Source organism: Octopus sinensis, linkage group LG12 (genome assembly GCF_006345805.1).
Source record: "Octopus sinensis linkage group LG12, ASM634580v1, whole genome shotgun sequence".
Taxonomy (NCBI): domain Eukaryota; kingdom Metazoa; phylum Mollusca; class Cephalopoda; order Octopoda; family Octopodidae; genus Octopus; species Octopus sinensis.
In genome coordinates, this window is record NC_043008.1 from 14,435,556 (window position 1) to 14,447,648 (window position 12,093).

The 12,093-nt window shown below is 35.1% G+C and overlaps 1 pseudogene; it reads left to right on the forward strand.

Moving 5' to 3' along the window:
- Positions 1–204: 204 nt before the first annotated feature.
- LOC118765692 overlaps positions 205–12,093 on the forward strand; it is a 21,551-nt pseudogene continuing 9,662 nt past the window's right edge.

Genomic DNA, 12,093 nt, shown 5'->3' on the forward strand with positions numbered 1-12,093 from the left:
GAAATTATGTTAAAAACTGCCGTTCAAACAGAAAAGATCCCATCGTTTGCACTGAAGTCACTAAATGCTATTCTAAGCGTAGCTATCGGCTGTGCTGTGTCTGATGTATGTCTGCCGACTCATAACATTCTAGTGAGAACCAGACGCATACCACTCTTTAGCTGAACGTACATGTCCGTTGAAATTTCATGTATTCATCTTGTAATGACGTTATCATCTGATAACTATATGTCTTATAATGTTGATATAATCTCAGGTTTGTGAGAAAACTGTTAAATAAGCAATCACAGCTAATCAAAAGTATTTCTTTTATCAGCACATCATCCTGGAATATTTTTGTTTGTTCTTTTTCGAACAAGTGAGAAATATTCAAAGAAGCAATAATGGCATTTTTAGAATTCACTGCATTTCTGGATAAAACCAACTTCTGGATAGGCAAATATGATTTTAGATGATTTATTTACTGGGATCTTATTTCAGCTTTAAGAAGGAGTGGGAATAGTATTTAAAAGGTATCTGATTAGATTGGACATGACACTCAATTTGTGTTTGCTTTTCTATATTTCAACAATGTCGCCACACATAAACACGCACATCTCTAAGATTGATCGAAGAATTCAGCTTGCTCCCACATCAAATTAAAATCGCACGATTTTTTTTTTTCATTTTTCTTGAGCTGTTCATTTTGGGATTTAAAACAATCACAAAACAACGAAGTATCACAAACCAAAACTCGGCAGATTTTAAGTATTGAGTATCACACAAAAGTGAAGGCCTCTGCTTTAATACTTCCGGCAACCAAAAAGAATGGTTTTGACAAAAGAACGTGAAAGATTTCCGAATAAAACTGAACACGTTTATACAATTATTAAGCGTAGACATGACTTTGCAGCTAAGATGCTCGATTTACAACCAAGTGGTTTCGGGTTCAGTCCCAACCCGCGGCACCTTAGGCAAGTGTTGTCTCTTATAGCTCCTAACCTACCAATATTTTGTGAATAAGTTTGGCAGGCGCAAACTGTACGGAAACCCGTCGTATATATATATATATATATATATATATATATGCATGTGTGAAGGCGCATGGCTCAGTGGTTAGAGCGTCGAGGTTGTGAGCTCAAATCCCGGACCGGGCTGCGTGTTGTGTTCTTGAGCAAGACACTTTCCTTCACGTTGCTCCAGTTCACTCAGCTGTAGAAATGAGTTGCGACGTCACAGGTGCCAAGGTGTATCGGCCCTTGCCTTTACCTTAGATAACACTGGTGGTATGGAGAGGGGAGGCCGGTATGCATGGGCGACTGCTGGTCTTCCATACACAACCTTACCCGGACTTGTGCCTGGGAGGGTAACTTCTAGGTGCAATCCCATGGTCTGTGCCGTGACTGAAGGGGGTCTCAGAATATATATATATGGGCGTTAATCTGTGACTACGTTTGCTCCTCTCTCCACCGATTGATAACAAATGTTGGCTTGTTTATACTCTCGTAGCAAAGCGGTTCGGCAATAGGGACCGATAGCTTAAGTACCAGATTTTTAAAAAACGAGTACTTGAGTAGATTTGTTCGATTCAACACTTCATTACTTTGCCTCAGCATGGCCGCACTGCAGTGACTGAAACAATTAAAAGATAAAGGGTTATATTCAATAGATATTGTTTATTCAGTTCAAAGAAAAGCTTAATATTTATTTGATACCATCGCACAGAGCTTGTGTCACTAATATTTAAATCTAAATCATTACACGATGATTAACTTCATTAAAATATTTTTTAAATGGATAGATTTTAATTATTTTATTTTTAATTAACGGTTGAAAGCAATTTCCGGATAACAGATAAAACCAGCGGAGAAATTCAGTGTGATCAGCGTTGTATTATGCAATGCATTTAAAAATATGTCAAATAGGTTTGGCTGTGTGGTAAGTTTGATACCCACTCACATGCTTCCGGGTTCAGTATTACTGCACGGCACCTTGGTCAAGTCTTTTCTATTATAGTCCTGGACAGACCAGAGCCTTGTGATTGGATTTGGTAGACAGAAAATGAAAGAAGCCCGTCGTATATATATATATATGTGTATGTGAATGTGTGTGTGTGTGTGGTGTGTGTGTGTGTATAGATATATATAGATAGATAGATAGATAGATAGATAGATAGATAGATAGATAGATAGATAGATAGATAGATAGATAGATAGATGATTGTATTTTTCCCTTGTTAACAATTAACACGGAAAAATATATATATACATGTGTGTGTGTCTGTCTCTGTTTGTGTGTGTGTGTCTTTCTCCACTACCACCTTGTGACAACGGTGTTGATGTGTTTACGTCCCCGTAACTCAGCGTTTCGACAAAAGAGCCCGATGTAATAAGCACCAAGTTTTAAAAAGTAGATACTGGGTCTAATGATTGAAATTAGTAAGAAGGAGAGTCAGTCTATGGAAACAATACCGTGAATACCATAAAAGTAAAAAAAAAAAAGATACAAAATCTTAGCAAGGATAGAATTCAGAACGCTACGGCCATTTTGGTAGAAGTCGATCTCTGAACGCTGCGGCCATTTTGGTAGAAGTCGATCTCTGAACGCTACGGCCATTTTGGTAGAAGTCGATCTCTGAACGCTACGGCCATTTTAGTAGAAGTCGATCTCGATATAAACAAAGATAACTGGATGAATGCAGCTTGCTTGATAAAAGACGTGATAGTCAGGGCCGGAATACCTTCGATTGTTTGTCTGCTCGACTAGACTTGACCAGGGGCAAAATAACAAGCAACATTGTCCATATGTAGATGAAATAAGAAAAAGAAAACAACGCGAAATGACATTTAAACCTCTGGAAATTGAATATTTCCTCCGTAATTTCTGTAAATATAGCAGAAGAGAAGAATACGTGTTTTAGGTAATGTTCACCTAGATTGATGAGAACTCACCTATCATATTTGGCCTCGGAAGTTTTCCCGTCAGAATGATAAATGTACCGACAAAATAAATGACATTTTGCGTTAAGTATAATTCTTCAATTGTTTTCACTAAACACACACAAACGTATACACATACATACATACATACATACATACATACATACACATATACACATACACATACATACACACTTATATATACACACACATATATATGCATAGTTACATATATATATATATACATATACATATATATATATTATATATAAAAATACATATATATACTTATATAAAGATACATATGTATATGTGTGTGCATGTATGCACATATATATATACATATATATATGCTTGTATGTATGCATACATATATTCATCCGTATTTGCATCTATATATACACACACATATACTCATACACATATAAATATATTCGTATGTATATGTTCGCGTGTGTAAATATATGTGTCTGTGAGTTTAGTTGTTAACCTAATTTATTAATCAACTTTTATACCGATAAAAGTTACTATATAATTATATATAAAGTTAATATATGTAATTTATCAATAAAATTTAATGTGTAATTAATATATGAACTTTATTTATATGTACAGCGTGATATATACCAGAGCAGCAGACAACGGATTCTGCATAATACCTTATGGTGTTTCGTTGCGTATTCTACATTTTAAGTTCGATGTATGTCTTTCTTGTTTAGAAAAAGATCGCCAAAAGAACTATTAGTCTCATATCGAGACGTGTGAGTCACTATAATCGACTATTCTCTAAAAGATGATAATGCAGTATGACTAAACATCAGTGACTAAAGTCATTACCTATTTCTTTACTACCCACAAGGGGCTAAACACAGAGAGGACAAACAAGGACAGACAAATGGATTAAGTCGATTATATCGACCCCAGTGCGTAATTGGTACTTAATTTATCGACCTCGAAAGGATGATATGCAAAGTCGACCTTGGCAGGATTTGAACTCAGAACGTAACGGCAGACGAAATACCTATTTCTTTATTACCCACAAGGGGCTAAACATAGAAGGGACAAACAAGGACAGACATAGGTATTAAGTCGATTACTTCGACCCCAGTGCGTAACTGGTACTTAATTTATCGACCCCGAAAGGATGAAAGGCAAAGTCGACCTCGGCGGAATTTGAACTCACAACGTAACGACAGACGAAATACCGCTGAGCATTTCGCCCGGCGTGCTAACGTTTCTGCCAGCTCGCCGCCTTATAGTCAATACCGCGCGCACTCGAACGTGTATGTGTGTTTGTGTGTGTGTATGTGTGTGTGTATGTATGTGTGTGTGGCTGTGCGTGTGTGTAAGTGTGTTCATGGTTTACGTGTTCAAATCTGCTTCTAGTTTCTCGACAAATTTCTTGATAGAGAGCGCCATGCATTTCCGTCGGTATTTTCATTTTGAAACTAACGGCTCCAATAAAATTCTCAGATATGCCGTATGAAAATAACCAGTTCTTGTATCAACTATTTCATTTATGCTTCAGAAGATCGCTGTGTTCACCTATTTCATATGTAATGAAGATCGCTTCTGTGATTATTATTATTATTACATTATAAGACGGACTCTAAATCTGATCCATCAAAATACCGACTTATTCCATTGCTCAGTATCACCTGCAAACGATGGAATTCTTAATCCACAAACAATTGTAAAATCTATTTGTAGTTTACCTATTCTCTTTGACTTGGTTCAGTCACTGAGCTGTGGTATCAACTCACCTCGAAAAGGTATCTCGGTTCCCGACCAAACCATAGCATGGATGATCTTCTGCTACTCCTGAGACACGAAACAACTACTTTTATGCTGATCAGAAGCTATGCGCTATTAGCTTAGGATATCAAAGAGCTTTTGGCAGAGTTTGGCGCAACAGATTCCACACCTATCTCGAATCCAAGAGAATACATGAGAAGATGTTAAAGGAGCCTCAAACTATCTTAACAGTAGGAGGGACGTTAAAGTCACCCTTTCATATCAACACACTGTTCTCTCAATTACTAATGCACTGGACCCACTTCTGTTCTCAGTCTTCGGTTAATGCTTATAAAAAATGAGCCGCACTACGACTCTACGCTGTTTGCACTGACGAGATCAACAGAAGAAAGGAACGTAGTATCAGCTGTCTTAAAGAGAAACCTAGTCAGGATGAAAGTCTAAGCTGACGATTGGAAAGTATCATTTGAGCCATCAAAATGTGAAGTAACGAATCAATCATGTAAAATGTTCGCATCAAACCTTGAATTACACTTTAGAGATTATAAGCTGCTTTGTTAAAGCAGCTTGATATTCTAGATGTAAATATAGCCAGCAGGCTTGAGTGGGTGAGACGTATCTGATTATATGTAATAGAGCTGTACAGATGTGTGAGGTTCTATGAAAAATGAAGGCAAGCTCAACAAGGAAGTTAGATCCGTCGTTTCCTCAAATCCGAAGCATTCTGAGTACGCATGTCCATGCTGGAAAAATGCCTCCCAGATTATATTTGACCGATTCAATGCAGTCCAAAAGGAAGCCCTTATGAAAATTAAAGTTGATGGAAATGATACTGTGAAAAAGGTCGTTATAAACAGCTTACAACAAAGGTTCAGTTCCTTATATGGTGCACACGAACGACAATCCACCAGATCTCAAAGCAGTGATACTGGCGTATCATGACACCATTTTACAAGTGTCAGTAGATGCATAACTGCATCACTGTCTCTCGATATCCAATGCCAACCATACTCTAGACAAAAGCATTTTTGCACTTGACTCTCAGAAATTCAAACAAACTTCCAAAAGCTGTTATGTACAAGCTCAAAAAGGTGCGGATACAAACACTGCCGATCAATGTTGTCATTGGAATTACATTGAACCAGTGAAAGACACGTTGGTTTTCAATAATACAATAATACTATTCACAATTGTATAGCATAGATCCAGTAAAGGAAAGCAAACATCTAAACCATTGTTTTTCTTGTGCTCCAGGCAGGATTTCGTCAACACAAACGCAGTTCTTTTTATACATGACTTATTCAAGATGATATTTTCATAACAGGCTATCATTTACAGCCTTTTCTCTTGGATTCCTATACTTGTGAGAGAAATAGAGGAAATTATCCTCAAACTAGATTCCATCTAAGAATACCTGAAGAAGGAATTTTATTCCGAAATATTAGACTATGGATGACTAAATTACAACAGGTATATTGCTCAATATTTGTATTATAGTGTATTGTTGTACCATTCAAAACTTTTTATTCTTTACATACATACATATATACATATACATATATACATATACATATATATATATATACATATATATACATACAAATATATTTATACATATATAAAGGTGAGGTCAATTAGAGGTTATAAAAACCGTCTAAAAGATATTTATATCCTTTAGATACTACTACTGTATTACCTATATGTTATTATGAGTATTAGTATTAATGCTTATAAACGGTTAATTATTACTATAATAATAATAATAATAATAATAATAATATAATAATAATAATAATAATAATAATAATAATAATAATAATTGTAATAATAATAATTGTAATAATTAAGCCTGATTATGCCCAAAATAGCGCGAACAGAAACAGCTGTTAGATGAGATATTGTCTTTTGTTTGTAATCAATAGATAATAACTGATGTTTATCAATTATCAATTTCATCTTCATTTTCTTATTTTTCCTTAAATACATATATATATATAAATACATACATGCCTGTATATATATATATATATATATATATATATATATATATATATATATATATATATATATATATATAGGAAGAAGACAAGATTATTTGATAAGAAAGCAGGAATGCAAAAAGGAAGAGAGATAGAAAAGGTAAAAGAAGAGCTCCAGAGCGATGTATCAATTGCTGAGGACATTTGGTTCGTTATTGATGTTGTTGTTGTTATTGCTATTGTTGCCGTTGTTGTTGTTGTTGTTATTATTCTTGTTACTGCCGTTGTTGTTATACTTAATCTTTATTGATGTTATTATTATTCTTGTTATTGACACTGCTGCTACTGCTGCTGTTGTTGTTGATATTATTATTGTTGATCAGGAGGCGAACTTAACAACAGAAGCGTTGCTCCGCCGGGGAAAATGCTTAGCAGCATTTCTTCAGATTTAACATTCTGAGTTCAAATTCCGCCAGGGTCGACTTTACCTTTCATCCATTTGGGGTCGATAAAATAAGTACCAGTTAAACACTGGGGACGATGTAATCGACCTTGTCCCATTCCCCGAAATTGCTGGTCTTGTAGCAAAATTTGAAATTGTTTTTGTTGTTGTTGTTGTACTTCTTCTTCTTATTCTTATTATTATTATTATTATTATTATTATTATTATTATTATTATCATTATTCTTTCATTCAGTTAACTCCTAAATCTTTCCTGACCCAAAACGTGACCATCCCATCCTGACATCAACACCCTATAAAGCAATATTGTGTCGCTACTTTCCTCTTGCGACCATTGGGACGTAATTTCAAAGACATTTATTTAGCTGCTATTTTTAGCAAATCGAGACTCCACGTAGAGGCAATCTTTGCTTGTTTCTAGGAGGAAAACGAGAAAGGAAAAAATAAACTTAACTACTAAGTTGTAATGCGCAGTAAACGCCATCCTCGCCGCCATCTTATGACTTTATATATTATTTATTAACAAATGTCATGCCGAAACCTGATTCAAATTTAAAGAAGAGTATTTTATTGAAGAAAATAAATCAATATATATTTGCTTTTCATTATTTTATTTTTCAAATCAGGCACTTGAAGCCATCCAAACGGTTCTTGTAAATAATGTGTAAATTTTATTGCTGCCATTTTATATTGTAGATCTAAAATTTTTCGTTTTTTTTTTTTTTAATTTTAAATTTTGCTTTTCTATTGTTTAGTTAAATTTCTGTTTTTGTTTTTGTTTGTTTTTTTTCTCTCTAATTTCTGCGTGTGTGTGTATGTGTGTGTGTGTGTGTGTGTGTGTGTGTGTGTTCATTTTTGTTATTTGTTGCTTTTGTGCATTAAAATTAGCGTTTACAAAATAAAACAGAATTGAATTTTTAAAAAAAAAATATGGAATTATTATGTATACATGTGTGTATATATGTGTGTGTGTTTTTGTGTATGTATGCATGTATATATATATATATATATATATATATATGTATATATGTGTATATATGTATATATATGTTTATGCATATATTTATGTATGTATAAGTATATGTATATATACACATGTATGTACGTATATATATATATATATATATAATATATATATATATATGTATGTATATATATATATATGTATGTATATATATATATATATATATTATATATATATATATATGAGTCTAAATGAGTGGGCATGAATGTGTACGTCTATAATAATAAATATGTATATATGTATTATGTATTATATGTATAATTATATATGTGTATATGTATGCGTGATTGTGCGTGTGTGTGTGCACGTGTGGTTGTGTGTGTGTGTTTTTAATATCTATATTTATGTCAAAATATATTTGTATATCTGTGTGAATATAAATATACACATATGCATATATGTGTGTGTATATATAGAGACAGACAGGCAGACAGAAAGATAAATTATATATTTATATATAAACATACAAATGTATTATATATAAGCAATATACGCATGTGCACGCGCGTAGTACGCATGTAGTTTTGCATGTGTGTGTGTGTGTGCGTGTACGAGCGTCAACGAAAAAATAATTCCAGATAAACACTGTAGATTAATCTGATTAGATGCAAAACGAATTATATACAAAACAAATAAACCACGATGATGATGATGATGATGATGATGATTGTTATTATAAGAGCATTAATGACGACTACGACGATGATGACGATGATGATGATGATGTCATACCTACAGGTATTTACGTGAGCATATGCGTTCGCTGTGTATACATATACATGTATCTTTATGTGTGGGTGTTTGCGAGTGTACGTACATGTATGACAATATGACAGCATGTATGTATGTAGGCGTTGCGTGCATACTCACGCGCATATTTCATTTTCGATGAAAAGTTTATTAAATCAAGAAATTATGAAAATTATGTTTTATCAGTGAAACTAAATTATACTATTTAGCTATTACTTGCATTTTAATATTAACTTTTTGTGCACAATCGATTGGCAATCTTATTCTGAACGTCAATAGAATTGTTCTGAACAGTCAAAGTTTGTCTCCCAACGAACTCATAAAAAGTAATTTATATATGATCTTTAAGGGTCAACTATGACAATTTTATACAAGCAAGACACTATATTATAACTCAATGAATTAATCGCTAACTTATCTAATATATTCACCAAGTAAAATAACTTTAATTAATTTAGTTCCTGCTTGCATTGAGGAGCGATAGATACTGGATCGATGCTGAAATCTACCCAAGTCATGCAAGTGCAATGCCTCGAAGCTTCAGATGTTGGAGACGGTTGGCACCATAGAAATTTCAATTAATTCTTATTTCTTTATTGCCCACAAGGGGCTAAACATAGAGGGGACAAACAAGGACAGACAAAGGGATTAAGTCGATTATATCGACCCCAGTGCGAAACTGGTACTTTATTTATCGACCCCGAAAGGACGAAAGGCAAAGTCGACCTCGACGGAAGTTGAACTAAGAACGTAACGACAGACGAAATGCCTATTTCTTTACTACCCACAAGGGGCTAAACATAGAGGGGACAAACAAGGACAGACAAAGGGATTAAGTCGATTATATCGACCCCAGTGCGAAACTGGTACTTTATTTATCGACCCCGAAAGGACGAAAGGCAAAGTCGACCTCGACGGAAGTTGAACTAAGAACGTAACGACAGACGAAATGCCTATTTCTTTACTACCCACAAGGGGCTAAACACAGAGGGGACAAACAAGTACAGACAAACGGATTAAGTCGATTACATCGACCCCAGTGCGTCACTGCTACTTAATTTATTGACCCCGAAAGGATAAAAGGCAAATTCGACCTCGGCGGAATTTGAACTCAGAACGTAACGGCAGACGAAATACCTATTTCTTTACTACCCACAAAGGGCTAAACATAGAGGGGACAAACAAGGACAGACAAACGGATTAAGTCGATTATATCGACCCCAGTGCGAAACTGGTACTTAATTTATCGACCCCGAAAGGATGAAAGGCAAAGTCGACCTCGGCGGAAATTGAACTCAGAACGCAGCGGCGGACGAAATACCACTAAGCATTTCGCCCGGCCCGCTAACGTGTCTGCCAGCTCGCCGCCTTAAAGACACTATATTATAACTCAGTGAAGTAATCGCTAACTTATCTAATATATACACCAAATAAAATAACCTTAATTAATCTAGTTGCTACTTGCATTGAGGAGCGATAGATACTGTATCGATGCTGAAATTTACCCAAATCATGAAAGTGCAATGCCTCGAAGCTTCAGATATTGGAAACGGTTGGCACCACAGAAATTTCAATTAATTCTTTCTTTCCGCTATTCGGGTACAAAGCACGAAATTTTACTGAGAAAAAAGAATTGATTTCATCGACTCCAGTGCTCGACTGGTATTTATTTTATCGAAAGGCGGCGAGCTGGCAGAAACGTTAGCACGCCGGACCATAATGCTTAGCGGTATTTCGTCTGCCGTTACGTTCTGAGTTCAAATTCCGCTGAGGTCGACTTTGCCTTTCATCCTTTCGGGGTCGATAAATTAAGTACCAGTTACGCACTGGGGTCGATGTAATCAACTTAATCCGTTTGTCTGTCCTTGTTTGTCCTCTCTGTGTTTAGCCCCTTGTGGGTAGTAAAGAAATAGGTATTTATTTTATCGAAAGGCGGCGAGCTGGCAGAAACGTTAGCACGCCGGGCAAAATGCTTAGCGGTATTTCGTCTGCCGTTACGTTCTGAGTTCAAATTCCGCCGAGGTCGACTTTGCCTTTCATCCTCTCGGGGTCGATAAATTAAGTACCAGTTACGCACTGGGGTCGATGTAATCGACTTAATCCGTTTGTCTGTTCTTGTTTGTCCCCTCTGTGTTTAGCCCCTTGTGGGTAGTAAAGAAATAGGTATTTATTTTATCGACACCGAAACGATGAAAGGCAAAGTCGACCTCGACTGAAATTGAACTCACAACGCAAAACTGGAAGACATGCCGCCAAGAAGTTTTGTCCATCACACTAACATTTCTACCAGGCAACCATCTTTGCAATTTTAATTGATTAAAATTCCTATACTTCTGCACAGCAATATGCAAAAGAGGACGTGATAGTAAGATAAGGAACGAAGAAAATTATATTTCTTAATCTTATAGTTATTATCTATAATAGTATTGGGATCTTTTCGGTTTGAACGGCAGTTTTAACATAATTTCTAGGTAACTAAAAAATTTTAAACTTCGCATACTGGTAGAATGTGTTTATAAAACATCTTTTTCTCTTGGCTTTATTGAGAAGATTCTATAGTTTGGAAGATATTTGTTGTTTGTTTTCTTCAATTTCTGCAATTTCAACCAATCAATGACCGTCTATTGGGGTGAAAATATTTTGTGCCGTATGAATATGTCCCTCGTTTAAGAAACAGATTGAGTTTATTTACATTTCTGAAGAAAAAAAATAACCTTCCCCCCACCCCTAACCCTAACTAAGCCTAACCCTAAAATAGATTGAAATGCAATAGATCGATACTAGGGTCATAATTATGGGTGACAAATTCATATGACACCGCTAGAAAAAACTGCCGTTCAAACCGAAAAGATCCATAGTATTGCACTTTGGTTTACGTATGTAACACTGATTTTGAAACAAATGTACGACATAATCTATTTTGCACGCAGTGTTTATATCATTTTTGAGATAACTATCTGATAAACATTGAAGCTCAATCGAAAGAGAATCTATCACTGACATTGTATCTATATCATTCGCGAGTAAATTGGACTGATAAATAAACATTGAATTGCCAGATAAATACGTTCGTTTTAGGGGATATTTTTTCTAATTGACACTCCATCGTCGTATGTTTGAAAGAAGAAAGATTTTTTCAGATTTCTAAAACGGTACACAAAAGTTGTAAAGGAAGAAAGGAGCAACAAAAACCATAAAACACTAC